At 40.9% G+C, this 24,314-nt stretch overlaps 1 protein-coding gene across 1 annotated transcript in view; it reads right to left on the bottom strand.

Annotated features, from left to right (window-relative positions):
• Positions 1 to 24,314, bottom strand: part of CDH18 (cadherin 18) — an 849,773-nt gene that overhangs the window by 698,877 nt on the left and 126,582 nt on the right. Inside the window, exon 2 of the mRNA XM_084618628.1 lies at positions 3,698 to 3,780. The gene's annotated coding sequence lies outside the window, so the exon portion shown is untranslated. The remainder of the gene's footprint in view (positions 1 to 3,697; positions 3,781 to 24,314) is intronic.

Below are 24,314 nucleotides of genomic sequence, written 5' to 3'. Positions count from 1 at the left end.
AGCTAAATATAAGTGAACAGTGTAACATTGTTTAAAAAAAAAAGCAAACATCATTCTGGGATGTATTAGCAAAAGTGTTGTGAGGAAGACACAAGAAGTAATTCTGCCAGTCTACTCTGTGCTGATGATACCTCAGCTGGAGTTTTGTATTTAGTTTTGAGCACCACTTTTCAGGAAAGATATGGACAAATTGGAGAAAGTCCAGAGAAGAGCAACAAAAATGATTGAAAGGTCTAGAAAACATGACCTATGAAGGAAGATTCTGGTTGCTTAGTCTGGAGAAGGGAAGACTTAGATGGGACATTATAAGAGTTTTCAAGTATGTAAAAGGTTGTTACAAGGAGGAGGGAGAAAATTTGTTCTCCTTAACCTCTGAGGAGAGGACAAGAAGCAATGGGCTTAAATTGCAGCAAGGGAGTTTTAGGTTGGACATTGGGAAAAACTTTCTGTCAGGGTGGTTAAACAATGGAATAAATTGCTCAGGCTGATTGTGGAATCTCCATCATTGGAGATTTTTAAGAGCAGGTTAGACAAACACCTGTCAGGAATGATCTAGATAATACTTAGTGCTGCTATGAGTGCTGGGGACTGGACTAGATGACCTCCTGAGGTCCCTTCCAGTCCTACAATTCTATGATTCCATACTGGATAATAGCAGCCAATGAGTTTTCTTCCGATAAGTTAGATAGGTTTTTTTTTTTTTTTTTTGCAGCATTTTGCTGAACCTTGTAGCTGGAAATGCAATTACGATTTTACAGTACAAAAACGATCTAACAAAATCAACTTCCTACAGATCCATGTAATATCAGAAATACACACTTGAAAGACTTTTTTTCAGATGCTGTTGCAATTTATCAGAGTGGGAACAGATGATGAATGCCTTAATGCTGTCTTCCAAATAGGAAAAGGAAGCAGGTGTTGACACTAATATAGGCAATTAGAAGCTCTTCTTGCCATGTGTAACCATCATATGGCAAGACTGGGTCATAGAATGTTTTCTTGAATTTCTTTAATAGTCTTATCTACCAATATTTAAACCATAAGCAGCGCTTCCTGTTTATTTTGCTTTCATTGTGTCCCATGCTGCTCTGACAAAATGATGCAGGTTTAACAACGAGTGCAGTAGAGATAGCATGTGTAAAAGTTCATCTCATCCTTATTTTATGCTACAAAGTTTAACATATGTTCTGCTCCTTTATCAAAAATGGCCTTCCTTCTGCTACCAACTAACAATTGGTTAAGATGCACACCTCCCACAGTTAACTTCAGACTACTGGGCTTTAGACTTCGTTAATCCTCTTTATTACAGCAGGTGCTTATTTAAAAGAATGCCTGTACTAAGATTAACAAATTTATTAGAGCATAAGTTTTCATGAGCTACAGCTCACTACATCGGATGCATACCGTGGAAAGTATAGTGGGGAGACTTTATATACACAGAGAACATGAAACAATGGGTGTTACCATACAGACTGGTTTCAGAGTAGCAGCCGTGTTAGTCTGTATTCGCAAAAAGAAAAGGAGTACTTGTGGCACCTTAGAGACTAACCCATTTATTTGAGCATGAGCTTTCGTGAGCTACAGTTCACTTCATCGGATGCATTCAGTGGAAAATACAGTGAGGAGATTTATATACACACAGAACATGAAACAATGGGTGTTTATCATGCACACTGTAAGGAGAGTGATCACTTAAGATGAGCTAATACCAGCGAGCGGGCAGGGTGGGGGGGAGAAAACCCTTTGTAGTGATAATCAAGGTGGGCCATTTCAAGCAGTCAACAAGAACGTCTGAGGAACGGGGGGGGGGAACAAGGGGAAATAATCCCTCTCCCCCCCCCCCCCCCGCTGGTAATAGCTCATCTTAAGTGATCACTCTCCTTACAGTGAGCATGATAAACACCCATTTTTTCATGTTCTGTGTGTATATAAATCTCCTCACTGAATGCATCCGATGAAGTGAGTTATAGCTCATGAAAACTTATGCTCAAATAAATTGGTTAGTCTCTAAGGTGCCACAAGTACTCCTTTTCTTTTTACTATACAGACTGCAACAAGAGTGATCAGGAAAGGTGAGCTATTACCAGCAGAAGATTGTTTTTTGGGGGGAGGGAGGGGGAACCTTTTGTAGTGATCAAGGTGGGCCATTTCCAGCACTTTACAAGAACAGTAGGAGGGGAAATAAACAAGGGGAAATAGTTTTACTTTGTGTAATGACACATCCACTCCCAGTCTTTATTCAAGCCTAAATTAATTGGAATTAATTTGCAAATAAGGTTGTATACAAATGTAGCTTGAATGCTATGTACAGTCCACAAGAGGAAAATAAGATACTGTAAAATGGTTTCCTTAGATTACAACAATCTGGCACAGCTGGATTAGGATGAAGGATAGTTTCACACTGGGGTTGCCTTGTAGATATACTTGATTTTATCAAAATAATCCGCAGATTGAAGGAATAAAAAAAACAAGAGTCACAAGGGGGGAAATTGCCCTGTTGAGTAATCTTGTAAACTGTCAAGACAAAACATAATATCCATGATAAGCATTTCAGCAATAGGGGTGGGAGGAAGAGAGGGAGAGAGTTTTGGGGGGGCTTACATTTGCTTGTGAATACTTTTCATTCATAAACATAGAACCAAAACCAAACCAGAATAGGGGTTAGATTGCAAATTTGCTATGCCTGGTGTTTTTTGTTTTTGTTTTTAACTCTGACTGCAGATTCCAGTTTCTGGTATCCTTTGCTGTCTTCCTCTTCTTTTACACCATTTAAAGCTAATGGTAAAAACTCTTTCACTTCAATAGGCTGGATCTGCCCCTATATCCAAAGTAAAGTTTATGCTCAGATTCAGAGTTGGAAAAATCTCACATGCTCTTTTTGTGAGATTGGCCTTGACAGTGGCAATGTAGTAAAATCTACAAAAATGTAGTTGATCTTGTGAAATTTCCACCCTACCAAATGGTGAGTCATTCATGAGATCAATTGTTTCCTGAAGGTGTTACTCAATCTTGGACCGAAAACCTGAAAAAAACATGGCTGTTCTTGAAAGATTTTTGGCTGCTTTCAAATTAGAACCTGACATTACACCCTGGTTTTGAGTCAGACCTGGAAGCAAAACAAGAGTGTCTTGTTTGGATCCATTTGGACCGTATATTTGAAATTTGAGCTATTCCCTATTATAGGCCTGCTCCCCACTTTGGGTACTAATTCTTCATTCCAAACTGGCATAATGAATTTTAAAATCTAGTCTGAAACTCTAGGCCATTCTAACTTTCTCTCTCATGAGTATTCAAGTAGTTAGTCAAACTACCTACCCCCACACTCAAACTTCAGCTCTGATTCAAAATATGTATTCTAGTGTTTGCCACTTGCTGAACAGCTGCCTAATTATATGCCTGGTACCATTATTTAGGATGAATTATATGCTGCATCTGATTTCCTTGAGTCTGAAGGTTTCTTTCATTTTGATACACGGAGAGAATGACTCTTAACTGTAGATACTAATAATGCATCAATCTAATAGGCCAGTATGTTCAACAGATGCCTTCTCCAAAGGAAAACAATTGATAAAATTGAAAAAATCCCTTTTGCATATTGCCCCCTAACCTAGATGTGCATGGTCAATGTAGTGATAACAAGATGAAAGTTTAACTTTTGAAGACGGCTGAATTCACATATTTATAGGAAAAGTCTTACCCTGAGTCAGCAGGAATCTCATAAGCACAATAATTAATTAGCAGTGACCTTCTAGCTCCAACGATACCAGGCAGCTGGATCTCCTGAAGAGTGAAGGGATGGGAAAAATTCAGGTGAACCTTAAAGTGACTGGTTTCAGAGTAACAGCAGTGTTAGTCTGTATTCGCAAAAAGAAAAGGGGTTCTTGTGGCACCTTAGAGACTAACCAATTTATTTGAGCATAAGCTTTCGTGAGCTACAGCTCACTTCATTGGATGCAATGAGCTGTAGCTCATGAAAGCTTACGCTCAAATAAATTGGTTAGTCTCTAAGGTGCCACAAGTACTCCTTTTCTTAAAGTGACTTTGCACTATTGATAATTATGCTGATATAGAAGATATTGCTGAGTGAATTTTCTTTGAGCACTCACTGTATGAAAAGAATGAATATTAAGTAGCAATGCTTTTTATATCAACTAATATAGCTATGCTCTGAAACTGATATAAAATCTAAAGTGATCATCAAATCACTTTTTTTTTTTTTTTTTAATTAGACAGGTTTGGTCTTGAGGAGAGAAGATTGAGGGAGGACGTGATAACAGTCTTCAAATATGTTAAGGGCTGTTATAAAGTGGCTGGTGATCTGTAGCGTAACTAGGGAGGGAGCGGGGCAGCGGCCGCTCCCCCACTGAGCACAAGTGGTGCCTTGTCAATGTCTTAGCACCCTTTAAATTTTCCTTTGGTGAGGGAACAGGGGGAGCGATCCAAAAAAAATGGTGCCACTCGCTGCAGCACTTTTACTCACCTCGGCAGCAGGACCTTCAGTGCCACCAAAGACACCCAGAGCAAGTGAGGGCCGGCTGCTGGAGGGCTGCCTGGTGAGTAAAAGCGCTGCAGCGGGTGGTGTGATTTTTTTGGATCGCTCCCCCTGTTCCCTCCACCTGGCTACGCAGCTGCTGGTGATCAATTGTTCTCCATGTCCACTAAAAGTCAGGCCATACTTATCACACCTCTTTCGTTCTCCTCATTGCCTTCTTCCACCCATTTCCCCCCATCAGCCTCAGCCCAGATCGCTACATGTTCTAATACTTTTCCTGCATGTCTGTTCCTTCTAGAACTTCATCTTGCCCCCAGTGTTTCTGGTCCAACCAAGCTCTTACCTCCTTCTTCCTTCCCTGCCCCACCTCTAACAACATATATGCATCATTGATCCCTCTTCTTGACTCCAAGAAACAAGAAGTTGCTGTTCCTAGGTGTTAACCATTTCTAAAATAAGGAACATTCATAGAGTTAAGGTGCATTAAAATGGCTTTCCCCGACAACAATAACAAAAAACCTGCTTGACAACATACACATTAGCCCCTAATCTGTAAGAATCAGTTCAGCTTCACTATGTAACCATAATGTAGTTCTTTTGCTGTAAGCATTAGCATGCAAATGGAAGCTGTAGCCTATCTATTAATCAAACTTTCATATCTGACATGACCTATTACTGTATGCAGTATTGTTGTAGCCATGTTGGTACTAGGATATTAGAGAGACAAGGCAGCTGAGGTAATATCATTTATTGGACCAACCTCTATTGATGAAAGAGACAAGCTTTTGAATACACCCTTGTATTCGCACCCTACACACTACTGTAATGATCTTTGTACAAAGTATGCCTTGCAAAGTATCATCTGAAAACTTATAATTTGCTGGTCAGTATTGTCCTGATAAAATGTGTGTGGAAAAGTTGTATGTAAAGTTATAAGATTCCCTGTATGGTGTTATTAACACATGTTTCTGCCAAACCCTCAGAAATTGGGCTTGTTTTTGACTTAATTGGCTTGTGAGTTGCTTGTTAGCTAGTTTTTGGCTTGTAGCTTGTTGCTTCTTTTTTTTTGATTGGCTCCCAGCAAGTGTGGGCAATGGGCAAGTAGGGGCAAGGGAGGGGGAAGAGTCAGGGGTGCACAGTGGGCCCACCACAGTCCCAGAGTGCATGCCAGGGGAATCTAGTCACATAGAGTGTTGGGATTCTTAGGGATTGACTTGTTTTGACCTTGTTTTGAAATGGGATTAGGTTGACGTTTGGCTTATTGTGAAAGTTGGGGTGCTTATTTATCACGTGAAAGTTGGCAACTGTGGTTCTAAATCCTAGGTGAGAGCTAAGCTTGTAAAGGCACCCAAGGTGGCAGGGCAGGAGTAACACAGGTGCTCATGAATCTGGATTGTACCCTGGTATGTCACAATAAGGTAATATCTTTTATTGGACCAACTTCTGTTGGTGAGAGAGACAAGATTTTAAGTTTACACAAAGCTTTTCTTCAGATCTGGGAAGTATTCTCTGACATATTATTGTGCTTTGGGTCTAAGAGAGGTGTGAGCATAGACAGATGCTGAGGGCTGGTTGTTGCTTTTGTGCATGGTGCTGTGGGGAACATTCGCTTCTCAACTCTATGAGCTAAGATCAAGTGTATGTAGTCTCTTGGCCTACCCAAGGCCGTGATCAAGTGTCTTGATGTTTTTGGTATTTTGGCCTCGAAATGAAAACCTTGTTTGTGTCTCTTGGACCTTGAAGTGAAAAAAATCATCTAAGTTATATCTGTTCTTTCAGTTTTTCTTCTTTGCAAAGAACAGACAGATTTGTGATGGGGTATCATGAAAGCTACTTCATGAGCAGGGAGGAAGAAATAAAACACAGAACACTTCTTATCCTTTACCCTCTTAATATAAATATTTTCTGTGGGAGGGGAAAACCCCCCAGCAAGGATAATTAAACTAGCTGTGTTATAGATATACGTTATTAGAAAGTACATGGAAACACTGATTAATAAAAACTAAGAAAGCTTCAACTCCATTGCCATTCTGCCTATAGCTCTATGATGTATATTACCAGACATATCACCCATCTCTGTACATCTACAAGGGCATTTTTCATGTTGTAATAATGCCTCTTTGTTTCATTAGAGGAAGTAGAAAACAATAAAATAAAAATATTCTCTCAACATTACACAGACAGTTGTTCCTCCCCAGTATCTGCACTGGGATGAGGAGCAGGTGGTATGAAAATTCAGTTATTATGTAGCTGGCACAGAGCATGCACTTTTGCACAATTGTCTGAAATCTCTAAACACTAAAGGAATCAAACTTTAATTTTCCTTTCATCATTTGGCACAGGAAAAAGTTGCCGACTGTCAAAGTATAAAATCCATTGGATTTTATATCTAGCATCTAGATAAAAAAGTCAATGCATGTTTCACAGCTATCACCCTTGATGTTTGCAGAAAAAACTGGAACTAGACTATGTAATATTTGGTTACATGTATGCTTCTGTCTCTATTGGCTTGTAACGTGAACTGATGAGATGAAATATAGATTTACTTTGAAACCATGAAGGAAATTCCCCTTTTCCTCTTTTTAATTGCCAATATATTATGAGATGCACAGGTCTTAAAGAAAAAAAAAAAAAAAAAAGGGGGTAAAGAATAAGGAAGGCCTGGCATGAAGAAACAAGGAACATCATAATCATCCCTAGTGTAATTCCATTCTGCTCATTGGAGTTACACTCGGGATTAGCATTTCTAATGGTAATGGCATTTCTAGTGGCTCAGCATTTCTATTGTCAGTAAAATCAATACATTTTATATAATACATTTAATCGTGTCTCTGCAGGATCATCTGCTGAACAACAGTGGATTCCAACAGTGAGGTTTCTGGGAGTTTGTAGGGTTTTTTCAAATTTGCTGGATTTTGACAGCATCTGACAGGATATCTATGGAACTGCAGAGCTATCTGGCTGAGTGCTTCGTAGAAGTTTACAAAGTACACGATATACCACCTGAGATTTCTAGCTGATACTGCTCTTATATGTTGGGGTAGGAGTTAACATTTGGTGACTCATCAAAAACATATCTACTGAAGCTTAATTATATACTAAATAGTTGTTTTTACCCGATGTCCACTCATTGATTAGGCCCCAATCCTGCAATCAGATTTTAGCAGATGGGCCCTCTGCATCTATGTAGAGCCCATTGAAATGAATACATCTTTGCATGGGCACAGGTCTCCAGCTGTAAAGATCTGATTGCTGGATCAGAGTCCTAGTACATAGTGCACATTTATACTAACACCTTTTGAATACAGTCATTATATGATTAAAGAATTAATGTTGCTAGGACTTCTATAAGACACACACTTTCATTCGTGAGGGCTCTCACCAACTTAAATTTACTTTTAGAACTACAGAGACTTTGTACTATCCAAAGGAAAATTGCTTCCTCACAGTCAGCTGTTCAATTATTTTGGTTTCCACTCTGTGGCACATCATTTGGGGCTAAACTTCTCCCTGCTGTATATCTATTGACTTTCTTTAGGCCTTTTGTCTGTCTTATGTAGACTCAATAGGTTCATAGGAATGATATTAGGGAAAACCCTCAGTATACACAATGTATCTGTTCTGCTCAGAGCAGTTCAGTCAGATGGGTAAGAATTATTAAAGGAGTCTGAAATGGTCATCTCCCTAGCTTATCTCCATACTTCCTCAAACAGTTTCACAACACAGACGCTCTCTAAAATATAAAAAAATTGGCCTTTTTTTAGAAGGCTACGCTATTCAGGAGACGGAATGCCAAAGCTGGATTGTTTGTATTCAAACACACCTGTAGGAAGCATTAAGATTATTGTAGCACAAGCTGACGAACTGATTTCAATGTCCCAGATTAATACCTGGGGTAAGCAGATAAAGCTCCATTGATTCAGACCAGCAGCACAGGAATATATCAAGAAAGGCAAAGGGGGTGTGTGTGGTTTGTGTTGTTGTGTTTGTTTTTTTTTAAGAGCTTTGGCTGTCAGCCTAGGGTGGCTGGGGCTTAAGCAGAAGTTCCATTCATGTCTAGGAGGTAGGGATAAAAGGAACAGCAGGAGCCCGGCCACCCAGGCTTGTTCTCTCCTTCCCCCCCACCCCAATCCCTCACCTGGAGGTGGCAGGGCTCTGGCTGTCAGCCCCAGGGTTGCAATAGCAGCTCAAAAGTAAGGGTGACAAGGGGGCACAAAGTCTGCGGTGGAAAGTGATATTGACAAATATTCACATTGCCACCCTTCTGTGGTGCTGCTAGCATGTAGCTGCCTTTGGAGCTGGGGGCCTGGCCAGCACCCACTGCTCCCCGCTCTGCCTTCAGAGCTGGGGGGTGGTACGCGTACTTGAGGAGGGGGGGAATACATGAAATGAGAGGGGCCCGATCAAATAAGTATAAGAACCACTGATTGAGACCAAGTTGCCACCAATTATAGCAGGACTGATTTTGGTTCAATTTATATATTCTAGGCTATATTGTCTGCTGGTTTTGTGGCATGAAGCCAAGAAACAAGAAAATAGCAAGGTAAGACCAAAATAACCAAGTGAACCCCACCATGTTACAATACACCACAACTGCTATGGTAGCAAAGCCAACATTGCAGTGTTACTCCGGCACTATAAGCAGTGTGCTATGCATGTAATAGTAACGATAAGGAACTATTGCCCAAATGAGAAATTAGTCAGGGAAGGAGTGTAACAATTTGAAAGGATCCCCTTCAAGACAGCATAGTGGCAGAGGAGATAGGGACTGGATGGCAGATCTAATCACTGCAGCAGAACACTGGCTCAGAGCACTCGTACACGTACATGCACAGTCAGTCATGCTGCAGGCTGTGTGGAAGTACAGGATGCCTACACGATGATCTGGAATACAGCAAACTGGAAAATGTCAAGGTGAAGTCTCCCTGAGGTAGGGCATGATTAGGCTCAGCAAAGAAAATGAGACGAGTGGGGGCACATGGAAGGATAAGACTCGGGCATACTGTCCAGTGGCATGTCAGATGAGTGCAGTAACCAAGCAGTGCACTGTAACTAGGAGGCAGTTTGCTGTGGCTGTGTCACTCTCCTAGCAATCAGAGTTGAACTGTAGGTACAATACAGACTGGTGTTTTACTCAGGTATGCTGAGAGGCGGGAGAGGGCAGGTGATGGGCACACAGTGAACTCATAACCCACACAGAGAAAATTCAGATAATCACATAGGTATGTGACGGATCTTGCTGTGTTTCTTATTGGTTTGAAACAGGAACGGGGGCAAGTAGGTGAACATAAGTAACTGGGTTATCAGGGTTGCTATATTAATGATTTGCTGTATAAGCAGGAAACTTATTAGAAGTAGTTAGGCTAAGGCTTTAGTTATAGTAGTATAGGCCCAAAGGAATATAACCCTTGCTCATATGTTTGCACTCTCATTCAAGAGGATAAACAGGAGACCACAAAGGGACAGTACACCACAAGACCAAAACTCCATACTTACAGAATCACTTGGCAAGCAGTAGGTAAGTAGGTAGACCACACTGACACATCGGAATTGTTAGGAAATAATTGAGAAAGGATTGATGCCAACAGTTAATATTAGTGATTAGGGTTAATTATGGACTCCCAGAATGCCATAGATGGAGGGGAGCAAGCACTAACATTGATAATTGGGATATCAGAATAAATATGGGCATACATCTGTAACTTCTGCATAATGTAGTGTATAAGGCCTTATGCCTAGTTCCCTTTCCTCGGGTTCTCTCTGGCTCTGGATTAGCATCAGATGGATCTGTGGCCTTCTGAGGTTTTTCACTTGCTAATTTACATCCCTATTTCTTCTTCATCATCATCATCTTTTATAGTGCAACTATGAAATGTTTATTACCCTGGCCCTACTGGGTATACAGGCTATTTGGTTGGAAACGTTTTTTTATGCCAGTTACAGTTTACAGGTAGTCCAATTATCAGGTTTCTTTGTAAGGTTAGTATTGAATCTGTACTACTCTACCACCAATCACTTCAGTCCCTGAAAGAAAAATGGGGATTCCTAAGGGAATCTCATGTGTAGCCCATTTTGGGAAAGAATCTGTGATTGATTATTCATAATAATCATTATAGACATGACAAATCAATTGTGTCAATACTTGTAAGGGTTACACTTTTTCATTTGTTGTTGACCTTATGGGGATTAAATGATTGCGTAGGTACATCCCTATATAGCTGTCCCAGTTTATCAACCTCATTTATTACGGCTGGAGATCTAAGTTGTGGTGTTGCTTGAAGTAATATGAGACATACTCTGCATATATGACCAGGAGTAGAGTGGGGATGACAATGGTACCCAATTGCATGCAATGCATCCTGTTGCTTTTCTAGTGCCAGTTTCTCTAAATTGTGTCCATTTATGTTCATTTTTGACCATACACCTTGCTAGTTAGTACTGTAGAAAGTGAATGGCGTTCTTCATATTTCATTGTGATCCATGTTTTTTGTTGGTCTTATCTGCAGTGTTTGCAATTTGCACAATTTTTAAATATGGTGAGCAATACATCCCAACACATTTAACAACCCCAGCCTTCTGCAGTATGTGTGGCTCAGAAAACTGCACATACTGCAGATACTTTCAAAATACATGTGCCTGCAGTGAAGTATTAATACAATACTGAATAGATTTTAAAGCCAGAAGGGATGCTGTGCTCACCTGGTTCAATCTTCTACATAACACCCCATAACATTTTATCCAGTAATTTCTGCATCAATTCGCTTTCACTTGCCCCCAAAAATAAATCAATCAATCAAATGTTCCCAGCAGGGAGCTAATTGAAAAATTAGTGTACATGTAGTAATTGATTGCTATTTATGTAAATAAGTTATTCATTATGTCTAAATTGAATATGAACTTGTTAGACAACAAAACTGTAGAGTAAGCCTATTTTTGAAAGCTGTATTAAAATAGAGATTAAATATATTTCCTAGTTGCACAAAATGTGAAAAGCTATAGAAAGCCAGCAGAACCTATGAAATATGCCTCTCCATCTTGCTGGCTGAATGAACAAGAAACCAGCCAGCGTGAAGAACACAAACTACTTTCTTCTCTTTTTTAAACACTGTTTAGGACCAAAATGGTGTGAGGCGCATAGGTGAATGCTATCATATCCTGGGGCCAACGATGTGCGTATGTATAAAATTTTTAATCTCCCTGTGACTCCAGACTGAATTTCTGCAACCCACAGTTACTGCAGTTCTAAGATACAGGGCGCCAATTGTAGGGGGGTGGGGGGCGGCTCCAGCCACCTACTGAGTTTCACACAGGATGTGTGCTCCCAGAAGGAGATCTTAACTGCACAGAATTAGTACGGAATGTGAGTTCTGCAGAGAGGTGCTGCTCCCAGGTTGTGCTCCTGGGGCAGGGAGTCAGTTTTTTGTTTACAAACAGAGGCAGAGTGATTCAGATAAGCAAGGGCTGATAATTAAATTGAGAATCTGGAAATTGTTAGATGAACCCATAAAATAGGAATCCCTCTGCAGGGGGGAGAAGCTGTTGAAGAAATACCACTAAGCCCTCTGAGCGAAGGTTACATTCAGAAAAGAGGGAGATGTGAATGGGGTAGGTGAAAAGAAGGGGCCAGGAAAGGAATAGCAGTGGTATAGGGAAGTTCCCACTCTACCGGCAGTACTTATGTTGCCCCATCATCATAATATCTGAGCGCCTCACATCACAGCCCCTCCATGAGGTAGTGCAGTGCTGTTATCCCCATTGTACAGATGGGGCACTGAGGGACACACAGACTAAAGGCCAGATTTTCAAAGGTATTTAGCACCTAGTGGGATATTTAGGCACCTAGTGGGATTTTCAAAAGCACCTAGAAGGTTAGGTGCTTTGTAAACCCCACTAGATGCCTAGCTGCATCTTTGGGTGCCTAAAAATCTGTGAAACTCTGTCCCTATATCACTGAGCTGAGGTCATACAGGAAGTCCATGTGCAGAGGAAGTAGAACCCAGGTCTCCCACGCAGGGCTAGCTCCCTATCCAGTGGACCAGCCTTTTGCTCTCTGCTGCATGTTGCAAAAAAGAGGACTCAGATGGAAGGAAAACCAAGGCGGTCAGTTCCCTGAGTCTCCAACAGTTGGTCCCAGGAGATTGGGAAGGTTGTCATGGTTGACAGTATGAAAAGCAGCACAGAAGTCAAGAAGGATGAAGAAAGAAAGAAAATTCGAGTCAGATGAGAGAAGAGCACTTAACTGTTAATGGGTGGCAGGTTCTGCCCTGTGCTGGGTTGTACAGCAATGCCTGATGTGCAATTTCAGATTTTAACTGAAAAACATTTTGTTTTCTCATTTTTTTTGTTCTGAGTCTGAGAAAAGGAAGGAATGAGAGAGTGTCCTATGAGTATCAGATGTGATTATACCTCAAATTCTTAGGGTTTCAGCTGTATTCATGGCAATTCCAGAACAAAGATCAGAAACTGCATTGACAGTCGATGATTGTCATGATTTGTACTATTCACTGGGTGCCATCTGTGTGCTCAGCACTGTTCAGCATATGCCAGAAAATGTAATCCCTGAGCCAATGCCTGTAAAATGTGTAACTCTGGATAAGATGGCTCAGATATTTAAGTATGAAGGATATAGTTATTAAGCACATGTTAATATCTATGAGTCTAGGCGCTGACGGAGATAGAAGTTTTATTTGATTAAGGACTAGAAGATTTGATCCTCCAACTTTCTTTCAAGAGGAAGAGCTGCCCAGAGCTCCTGTGCCTGTTTATTTTCCTTTCCTTCTGATATACCTCAGAAGTCTTTCTTTTTTCTCAACTTTAAAATGTGGAATTTTCTTGGCGTTTGGTTTAAAATATTCTCCTGTGAAAGCTGCAACTCAGTTACTCCAGTGTTGTGTTTAAGACCCTTCTGGAAAGAAAATAGCCTTTGCCAACTCTCATGATTTTGTCATGGGACTCATGATAATTATTTTTTTCCTTAAAGCCCCAGTTCCTGCAGTCAAGTGATATATGATGATATCAGCTTTCATTCTTAAAGAAAAATGAACTTTCTGTCCCTTGTGGCTATGGGGAAAGCATCACAATGTGACTCTAGTACTCAAAAAGCTCAAAGGCTCAAAAAGCAGAATGTAAATAAAAAGTACACCAAATCTATTATTTTTACATAATCTCATTATTTTAAACCCAATCATGATTTTTGGTGAGCCTGATTCATGATTTTTCAACATTTGGGGGTGGCCATACTGTAAGTGACTTGACAGTGTCAGTTTCACTGCTGTTTAAAGTCAGTTTCTAGTCTATTATTTGTAGTGGAGTAACTACTACTATCCCTAGAGCCCCAGGCCGGTGCAGTATAAACTCACAAGGTCTTGCCCTAATTAAATGATCTATTCCAGGCTTGAAGAACAGCAAAAAAAAGTGATAGAAAGTAATCTAGATTTTTCTACAATTGTTTCAATTGTTGTAGTCAAGAGTTAGTAACAAAGTAAGAATATACATTACAATTTTAAACCTAACCGGTCCCTTCAGTGAATTGACACATGTCAGAACATGTTAGTATTAGAGCTGCGTGGGTCTAATATTTATTTAATTCTATTTCTTTATGTAGGAATTAGAAATTATTATCTGACAGGAGCACTGTATCTAGACTGAAAAAAACAAAACAGGAGTTTTCAGGTGCCCAAGTAGCCTCTGGAATCACAGTTAAATTGCCTCCCCCACCCCCAGTCAGAAATGGCACCCTTCAGGACCCCCCTGAGATTAGGATTTTGCAAACCTACACAACACTAATTGAAAGTACAGGATACTCTACATAATTGGGAGGGCACTAACCCACTGGGATTTCTACTTGCAAGCTAAACAAATGAGTGGGTGTCAATGATTTCTGTTTAATCAAGACAGAATAAACAAAATTATTCTTAATAGGGATGCAGTCTGAAAAATATTAAGACCTCCAGCCTTCAAGGTATTCCACATATGCAGACTCCTACAGAGCCCCATTCGGCATAAACGAAGTTCCATTAACTTTCCACAAGAAAGTATCAATTTTGATGATGTCTTGTTTTGGGGAAAAATGAAAAAAAAGTGTTCTGGTAAAAATAGATCATTTTGATTTTTCATTTCAAAATGAAGTTGATTCATAAATTAGTTTCTTTTATATTAGAATGAAATTATATAATTCATTCTGATTTTGACTTTTTAAAGAATTACATGTTTTGATTTAATTGAAATGGAACACTTTTTTTTTTGTCCCAAAACTTTTCAAAAATTTAATTGTATGGGAAATATTTTTTTTTGTTTCAAATTGAAACGAAAATGTATTTCAAAATGGAATGGAAATTTCAGGTTTTGACCAGGTCTATAAAACACCCTATAATTTTAGTTACCCACACCTCTCCCTAAAGTTATTACAACTGTACTAGTTAGCATCTGAAATATTCTAATGATGTGCCAAGTGCCAAGCCTGCCAATGATCAAAAGCTTTACAGCTTAAAGACTAGTATGAACTGGGGTGAAAGATGCCAGATACGTTCTGAATTTTAAAGCTATATTAACTTTCTGCCAGATTCAAATTGTGTTTAAAAATCACTGGGTTGGAATTCACTGCCAATTAGAGCTTTTAGTCAGAAAAGAGGGCATTCATTCTTCTTATATGGGAAGGAAAGAGCGTAGCTCCATTTTCACTAAATGTTATGGGCCCTTTTTTGCCACCACAAAATACTTGAGTTCCCTAGTAATAAAACATAGTGATTCAGAGGTCAGACACAACCCTGGTTGTTGACTTTATTAGGATTTGAATTTTTTTGATTTTTTTTTTCAGTTCCACAAAGTGAGAAATACACCTATTAAAAATGAGTGGGGGGGACTGGAATATGGCTGTTAAAACTGCCCCTGGGTTATACCTAGGTATCGTGCTCTCCCTCTACATCATTTCTTGAAAATTAAAACATACTTTTATTTGTGAACATGTAGGTGAGTATGGGAAATACCAGCAAAATGAACCAGTTGGTCACATTCACAAGAATTTGCCTATCCGGTGCTAAATCAGATAATTTTTTGGGGATGGGGTGAATGAGTGTTTATGTCAAGGAAATAGTCATTTTTTTTGTGAAAATCCCTACATGATATATTTTTAACAATCCACAAACCACTTTAAAAATACATTTTAATGCCACACCAGACAGTGGATAGGCAAATAATGGATTCACTAATTTCAAGGCCAGAAGGGGCCACTGTAATCATCTAGTTCGACCTCCTATATCACACTGCCCATAGACCATCCTAAAATAAACCCCACAGCATAGCTTTAAAAAAAAAACAACATCCAATCTTGATTTAAAAATTCAGTGAGGGAAAATCCACCACAACCATTGGTAACTTGTTCCCATAGTTAATTACTCAATTACATATTTATATCTTCTTTCCAATCTGTCTATTTTCAACTTCCAGCTATTGGATCATGTTATATCTTTCTCTACTAGACTGAAAAGCACGTTATTAAATATTTGTTCCCCATGTAGATACTTATAGATTGTATTTAATCACCCCTTAACCTTCTCTTTGCAGAAATAAATAGATTGAGATCCTTGAGTCTGTCACTATAAGGCATGTCTTCTAATTCCTTTAATCATTTTTATGGCTCTTTTCTGAACCCTCTCCAATTTATCAACATCTTTCATGAACTGTGGACACGAGAACTGGATACAGTATCCTACCAGTGGTCGCACCAGTGTCAAACATAGAGGTAAAATAACCTCTCCACTTCACCTTCAGATTTCCCTGTTTATGCATCCCAGGATCACACTGTGAGCTCATGTCCAAGTAATAATCCACCACAACCCCCAAATCTTCTTCAGAGTCACTGCTTCCTAAGATAGAGTCCCCCATCCTGCAAGTATAGCCTACATTCTTTGTTTCTAGATATATATGTGATGGGTTCAGACTCAGAGACCCCCTTGGGACTGTCACCTGACATGCTGAAATTACCGCTGTGCCCATTTTCCCTGTTAGCTTGGGACTCCAGAACCCTGCCTTGTTGAGCCAGACATGCTAGCCTGCTGCAACACAGACCCAGGTCTGGTCCATGCCCCCAAAGCTGCAGACTTTAACCAAAAACTGCTCAGCAGGTACTCTGTCTCCAGCACCCAGACACCCAGCTCCCAATGAGATCCAAACCCCAAATAAATCTGTTTTACTCTGTACAAGCTTATACAGGGTAAACTCATAAATTATCTGCCCTCTATAACACTGATAGAGAAATATGCACAGATGTTTGCTCCTCCAGGTATTAATTACTTACTCTGGGTTCACTAATAAACAAAAGCAAACAAAAAAAAGTGATTTTATTAAGAATAAAAAGTAGGATTTGAGTGGTTTCAAGTAGTAACAGACAGAACAAATCACCAAACAAAATAAAGCAAACAAGTAAGTCTAAGCCTAATACATTAAGAAACTGAATACAAGTAAATCTCCCCCTCAGAGTTGTTCCAATAAGCTTCTTTCACAGACGAGACGCCTTTCTAGTCTGGGCCCAATCCTTTCCCCTGGTACGGTTCTTGTTGGTTCCAGCAGACATCTTAGGTGGAAAACAGATGTGTTCTCATGGCTGGCAGCCCCCTTTATGTTCCACCCCCTTTTATAGCTTTGGCCCAAGGTGGGAATCTTTTGTCTCTCTGGGTCCCCATCCCTCCTTCTAAATGGAAAAGTACTAGATTTAAGATGGATTTCAGCATCATGTGACATGGTCACATGTCCTGTGAGACCTCCTAGCCTCCATTCTTCCCGGGCTGGCTTACACGAACACAAAAAAGCTTGCAAGTAAACAAAGAAATTTATAAGTAATTGTCCTAGTCAAAGGGAGCCATCAAGATTCTAAATCACCATCAATGGCCCACACTTTGCATAATTACAATAGGACCCCAGAGTTATACTTTATATTTCTAGCTTCAGATACAAGAATGATACATACATACAAATAGAAGGAATATATTCAGTAGGCTGTAACCTTTGTTATACCTTACAAGAGACCTTTTGCATAAAGCATATTCCAGTTACATCATATTTACACTCATAAGCATATTTCCATAAAACATTAGAGTGCAACGTCACAGTATATATTTACAAAGCACAACTATGTCACTTGTGATGGACACAGTCAAAAGTGGAATAACGTGACTTACTTGTTAGTCAGGGAGTATTTGGTGTATACACTATATATGTCTATTACAGCTGAGTGAATAATTTGTAATTAATCATTTATTCAATGAATTTAAGTTCTTTCACTCCTGGAAGACTGTTTGTGAGCAGACTGTGATAGCCTCAGATTGATTCCTATTCATAAATCAAATTTATTCAGTGAGTATCTCTTCAAAAAATACACCAGGGGTTAAACAAAAATATTCAAAATGAAAGCTATGTTTATGTTTAGCCAGGTGCACTTCCTGGTCTCTGTTCCATGATTCAGCATGGCACTTACATACAAATGTTCACTTCATTCAGACAACTCTTGTACTTAAAGTGAGGCACGTGTTAACCTATATTACTGAACTGGGGCTGGACTGAGCATGAGGGAGTAACAGAGGGCTGCATTAGGGAAGCTGTGTGGGTGAGTATCTGAGTGTCTATTGTGGGGACAGTTTGACCGTTTGCTTGATTGGTTTTTTGAAAAGTGTGAATTGGGAGTGCTTTGTTCCAAGTGAGCCTTGAGTGGGCCTGACTGTTATAAAAAGCCAGTCAGCTGGGAACCAGCTGAACGGCGAACAGCAGAGAGGCTAACAGAGGGCATTTGCCTGGGAGTTCACGTAGGGAGAGCCCACTGAGGCTTATATCTTGTCGGCTTCTCTGAGTAGTTACTACAACTCCTGAGGAAGCTCGTAGATGGAAGGTAATATGGATGGGGAGCGTTTAGCTCTTGTGACCTGTACTACATGTGTCATGTTTGTCTTTCTTCGGCAGGACAGAAGCGACTTTGTCTGTACAAAGTGCAAGCTGGTCTCCATATTGGAAGAGAAGGTTCAAGGTCTGGAGAAACAAGTATCGACCCTGCGTTGCATAAGAGAAACTGAAGATTTCCTGGATAGATGTCAGGATATGCTTCTACAGGCACAATGTTCTGAAGATTCAGAGCAGGCTGCGCAGTGGGGACAGGAGGACAGTGAAGAAATTTGGCAGCATGTGACCTCCAGAAGAAGAAAGGGAAGCGTCCATGTACCAGCAACGCAGATACAGGTAAGCAACCGTTTTCATGTTCTCTCCACTGGTACTAATGTGGAGAGTGGACTAGATGATAGATGTAAGGGAAGGGAACAGAAGGAGACTCCACTGATTGGAAGGCATGAGATGCACTGTCCTAGGGATGGGGGTTCCATGACCACAGCTCCCAAGATGAGGAGGTAGGTGGTGGTGGTCAGGGACTCTCTCCTCAGGGGGACTGAGTCATCTATCTGCCGCCCCAACCAGGAAAACCGAGAAGTCTGCTGCTTGCCAGGAGCTAGAATTCACAATGTGATGGAGAGACTGCCGAGACTCATCAAGCCCTTGGATCACTACCCCTTCCTACTTCTCCACGTGGGCACCAATGATACAGCCAAGAATGACCTTGAGCGGATCACTGCAGACTATGTGGCTCTGGGAAGAAGGATAAAGGAGTCTGAGGTGTAATTGGTGTGCTCATCCATCCTCTGTGTGGAAGAAAAAGGCCTGGGTAGAGACCGTTGAATAATGGAAGTCAACGAATAGCTACATAGGTGATGTCAGAGAGAAGGCTTTGGATTCTTTGACCATGGGATGGTGTTCCAAGGAAGGAGGCGTGCTAGGCAGAGACAGGCTCCACCTAACGAAGAGAGGGAAGAGCATCTTTGCAAGCAGGCTGGCTAACCTAGTGAGGAGGGCTTTAAACTAGGTTCACGGGGGGAAGGAGACCAAAGCCCTGAGCTAAGTGGGGAAGTGGGATACTGGGAGGAAGCACGAGCAGGAGAGAGCAAAAGGGGAGGGCTCCTGCCTCATACAAAGAAAAGAGGACAAACAGCAAGTTATCTCAAGTGCCTATTCACAAATGCACAAAACCTGGGAAACAAGCAGGGAGAACTGGAAGTCCTGCTACAGTCAAGGAATTATGATGTGATTGGAATAACAGAGACTTGGTGGGATAACTCACATGACTGGAGTATTCTCATGGATGGATATAAACTGTTCAGGAAGGATAGGCAAGACAGAAAAGGTGGGGGAGTTGCACTGTATGTAAGAGCAGTATGACTGCTCAGAGCTCTGGTATGAAACTGCAGAAAAACCTGAGTGTCTCTGGATGAAGTTGAAAAGCATGAACAACAAGCGTGATGTCGTAGTGGGAGTCTGCGATAGACCATCGGACCAGGGGGATGAGGTGGACGAGGCTTTCTTCCAGCAACTAACAGAAGTTACTAGATCGCAGGCCCTGATTCTTATGGGAGACTTCAATAACCCTGATATCTGCTGGGAGAGCAATACAGCGGTGCATGGACAATCCAGGAAGTTTTTGGAAAGTGTAGGGGACAATTTCCTGGTGCAAGTGCTGGAGGAACCAACTAGGGGCAGAGCTCTTCTTGACCTGCTGCTCACAAACCGGGAAAAATTAGTAGGGAAGCAAAAGTGGATGGGAACCTGGGAGGCAGTGACAACGAGATGGTCAAGTTCAGGATCCTGACACAGGGAAGAAAGGAGAGCAGCAGAATACGGACCCTGGACTTCAGAAAAGCAGACTTTGACTCCTTCAGAGAACTGATGGACAGGATCCCCTGGGAGAACAACATGAGGGGGAAAGGAGTCCAGGAAAACTGGCTGTATTTTAAAGAATCCCTATTGAAGTTACAGGGACAAACCATCCTGATGTGTAGAAAGAATAGTAAATATGGCAGGCGACCAGCTTGGCTTAACAGTGAAATCCTTGCTGATCTTAAACACAAAAAAGAAGCTCACAAGAAGTGGAAGATTGGACAAATGACCAGGGAAGAGTATAAAAATATTGCTTGGGCATGCAGGAGTGAAATCAGGAAGGCCAAATCATACCTGGAGTTGCAGCTAGCAAGAGATGTTAAGAGTAACAAGAAGGGTTTCTTCAGGTATGTTAGCAACAAGAAGAAAGTCAAGGAACGTGGGGGCCTCTTACAGAATAAGGGAGGCAACCTAGTGACAGAGGATGTGGAAAAAGCTAATGTACTCAATGCTTTTTCTGCCTCTGTCTTCACGAACAAGGTCAGCTCCCACACTGCTGCACTGGGCAGCACAGCATGGGGAGGAGGTGACCAGGCCTCTGTGGAGAAAGAAGTGGTTCATGACTATTTAGAAGAGCTGGACGAGCACAAGTCCATGGGGCTGGATGCACTGCATCCGAGAGTGCTAAAGGAGTTGGCAGATGTGATTGCAGAGCCATTGGCCATTATCTTTGAAAATTCATGGTGATCGGGGGAGGTCTCAGATGACTGGAAAAAGGCTAATGTAGAGGCCATCTTTTAAAAAGGGAGGGAGGAGGATCCTGGGAACTACAGGCCAGTCAGCGTCACCTCAGTCCCTGGAAAAATCATGGAGCAGGTCCTCAAGGAATCAATTCTGAAGCACTTAGAGGAGAGGAAAGTGATCAGGAACAGTCAGCATGGATTCACCAAGGGCAAGTCATGCCTGACTAATCTAATTGCCTTCTATGACTAGATAACTGGCTCTATGGATGAGAGGAAAGCAGTGGATGTGTTGTTCCTTGACTTTAGCAAAGCTTTTTGCACAGTCTCCCACAGTGTTCCTGCTAGCAAGTTAAAGAAGTATGGGCTGGATGAATGGACTATAAGGTGGACAGAAAGCTGGCTCTATTGTCGGGCTCAATGGGTAGTGAACAATGGCTCCATGTCTAGTTGGCAGCCGGTATAAAGTCGAGTGCCCCAAGGGTCGGTCCTCAGGCTGGTTTTGTTCAATATCTTCATTAATGATCTGGAGGATGGTGTGGATTGCATCCTCAGCAAGTTTTCAGATGACGCTAAATCCGCTGATGATACGCTGGAGGGTAGGGATAGGATACAGAGGGAACTATATAAATTAGAGGATTGGGCCAAAAGAAATCTGATGAGGTTCAACAAGGACAAGTGCAGAGTCCTGCACTTAGGATGGAAGAATCCCATGCACTGCTACAGACTAGCGACCAAATGGCTAGGCAGCAGTTCTTCAGAAAAGGACCAAGGGGTTACAGTGGACAAGAAGCTGGATATGAGTCAACAGTGTGCCATTGTTGCCAAGAAGGCCAATGCCAAGAAGGATGTGGAAAAATTGGAAAACGTCCAGCGGAGGGCAACAAAAATGATTAGGGGACTAGAACAATGACTTATGAGGAGAGGCTGAGGGGACTGGGATTGTTTATTCTGCGGAAGAGAAGAATGAGGGGGGATTTGATAGCTGCTTTCAACTACCTGAAAGGGGGTTCCAAAGAGGATGGATCTAGACTGTTCTCAGTGGTAGCAGATGACAGAACAAGGAGTAATGGTCTCAAGTTGCAGTGGGGGAGGTTTAGGTTGGATATTAGGAAAAACTTTTTCACTAGGAGGGTGGTGAAACACTGGAATGTGTTACCTAGGGAGGTGGTGGAATCCCCTTCCTTAGAAGTTTTTAAGGTCAGGCTTGACAAAGCCCTGGTTGGGATGATTTAGTTGGGGATTGGTCCTGCTTTGAGCAGGGGGTTGGACTAGACGACCTCCTGAGGTCCTTCCAAACCTGATATTCTATGATTCTATGCCAGCACTTCTGGCAAGAATAACTTTGCATATCCTGAAAGACGATCCCTCAGTCTCACAGATCTTGGGAGACAGGCCAGCCCTCGCTTACAGACAGCCCCCAACCTGAAGGAAATACGCATGAACAACCACGCACCACACAACAAAAACACTAACCCAGGAACCTATCTTTGCAACAAAGCCCGTTGCCAACTCTGTCCACATATCTATTCAAGGGACACCATCATAGGATCTAACCACATCAGCCACACCATCAGAGGCTCACTCACCTGCACATCTACCAATGTGATATATGCCATTATGTGCCAGCAATGCCCCTCTGCCATGTACATTGGCCAAACCAGACAGTCTCTACGCAAAAGAATAAATGGACACAAATCAGATGTCAAGTATTATAACATTCAAAAACCAGACGGAGAACGCTTCAACCTCGCTGGTCACTCAATTACAGACCCAAAAGTGGCAATTCTTCAACAGAAAAACTTTAAAAACAGACTCCAACGAAAAACTGCAGAACTGGAATTAATTTGCAAACTGGACACCATTAAATTAGGCTTGAATAAGGACTGGATGTGGATGGGTCATTTACACAAAGTAAAATCTATTTCCCCATGCTAATTTCCCCCTACTGTTACTCACACCTTCTTCTCAACTGTTTGAAATGGGTCACCCTGATTATCACTACAAAAGGTTTTTCTCCTCCTGCTGGTAATAGCCCACCTTAATTGATTAGTCTCGTTAGAGGCGGTATGGCAACATCCATGTTTTTCATATTCTCTGTGTGTATATATCTAATCTAAATCTATATATATCTTCCTATTGTATTTTCCACTGCATGAATCTGATGAAACGGGCTTTAGCCCACGGAAGCTTATGCCCAGATAAATGTGTTAGTCTCTAAGGTGCCCAAGTACTCTTCATTCTTTTGGCTGATACAGACTAACATGGATGCCACTCTGAAACCTGTTTGCATTTAATTAATTTTTAGTTAATTTTTCATGAACACTCATGCTTTCACCTTTGAAATCTGTGCCAGTAAAGGTGAATTACTCAAATATTTGTGGAACAACACTATGGCAGGGATGAAAGCATTGCTGAAACACATTAAAAAATTCTAACTGGTATTAGTGGGAAAGGTTTTCCGTATTTGAATAGTTTTAATTTATATATATGATACATTTGTATATAAATAAGAAATATGCACATGTCTACAGCCATGCGCTGTTTGGCTTTAATTTTTAATGTGATTGTCCAGGTTTCCTCCATTAAACGTCTCTTTTTATTAAATCTATCATTTCAAGACTGTTCAAGGATTTGTAGCATTTTGCGAAAGACTTTGCATAGCCTTGTTTTGCAAGTGTATATTTTATACCTATATTATCTGTTTGAACACACATTTCTATCATTATAATGGGTATGCTTGTAAATGATTCATCTGAATTAGGAAACTGAATCCCTAATAAAGAGTTCAGCTGGAATTATTTCCTGTGTTATAAAATGGTTGTGTTGTAAGATGTTGTAACATTTATTATGAATTAGGAAGGCATTTATGATGAGAGAGATGGGTTTTCATTGTCAGTTTGACATTTGCAAAATTGATTTGTGTTGACATTTACAGTACTTCTGTTGTAGTATGGACCCTTGTTTGACATTAAGCACACTAAATTACATGAGTTATTCTTAAAAGCTTCCCATAGAACATCGTCCTCTATCTTGTAAAATAGCATGAGTACTCTACATGTGCCAGGCATATTCCAGGGAGCAAAATAAGGATGATGATTGGCATAGAAAGCAAGTCCTCCAACAAAAGTTATCTACTGCTAGACTTCCTCCTCTTCTTCACAGTGAGAACAAATGGATTTTCACAGATTTGAAGGGCTTATCGTATAATTTTAATTGTCAAGAAAAGTTGGAGCAAGACCACCACAAATAAAAGCCGTGTGTATGTGTGTGTTTCAGAAAAGTGATGATGAAGTGGCTGACACTCAAAAGGACAATTGGAAGAACTGAAATCTGATCTCAAATTAAGTGTGCGCCTCATTGACTTCAATGGGAGTGACACACATGCATTTGAACAC

Source organism: Lepidochelys olivacea, assembly GCF_965140295.1.
Source record: "Lepidochelys olivacea isolate rLepOli2 genome assembly, chromosome: 2".
NCBI classification, from domain to species: Eukaryota; Metazoa; Chordata; order Testudines; family Cheloniidae; genus Lepidochelys; species Lepidochelys olivacea.
The sequence above is the reverse complement of the archived record's forward strand: the minus strand, read 5'-3'. Positions and strand labels throughout refer to the sequence as shown.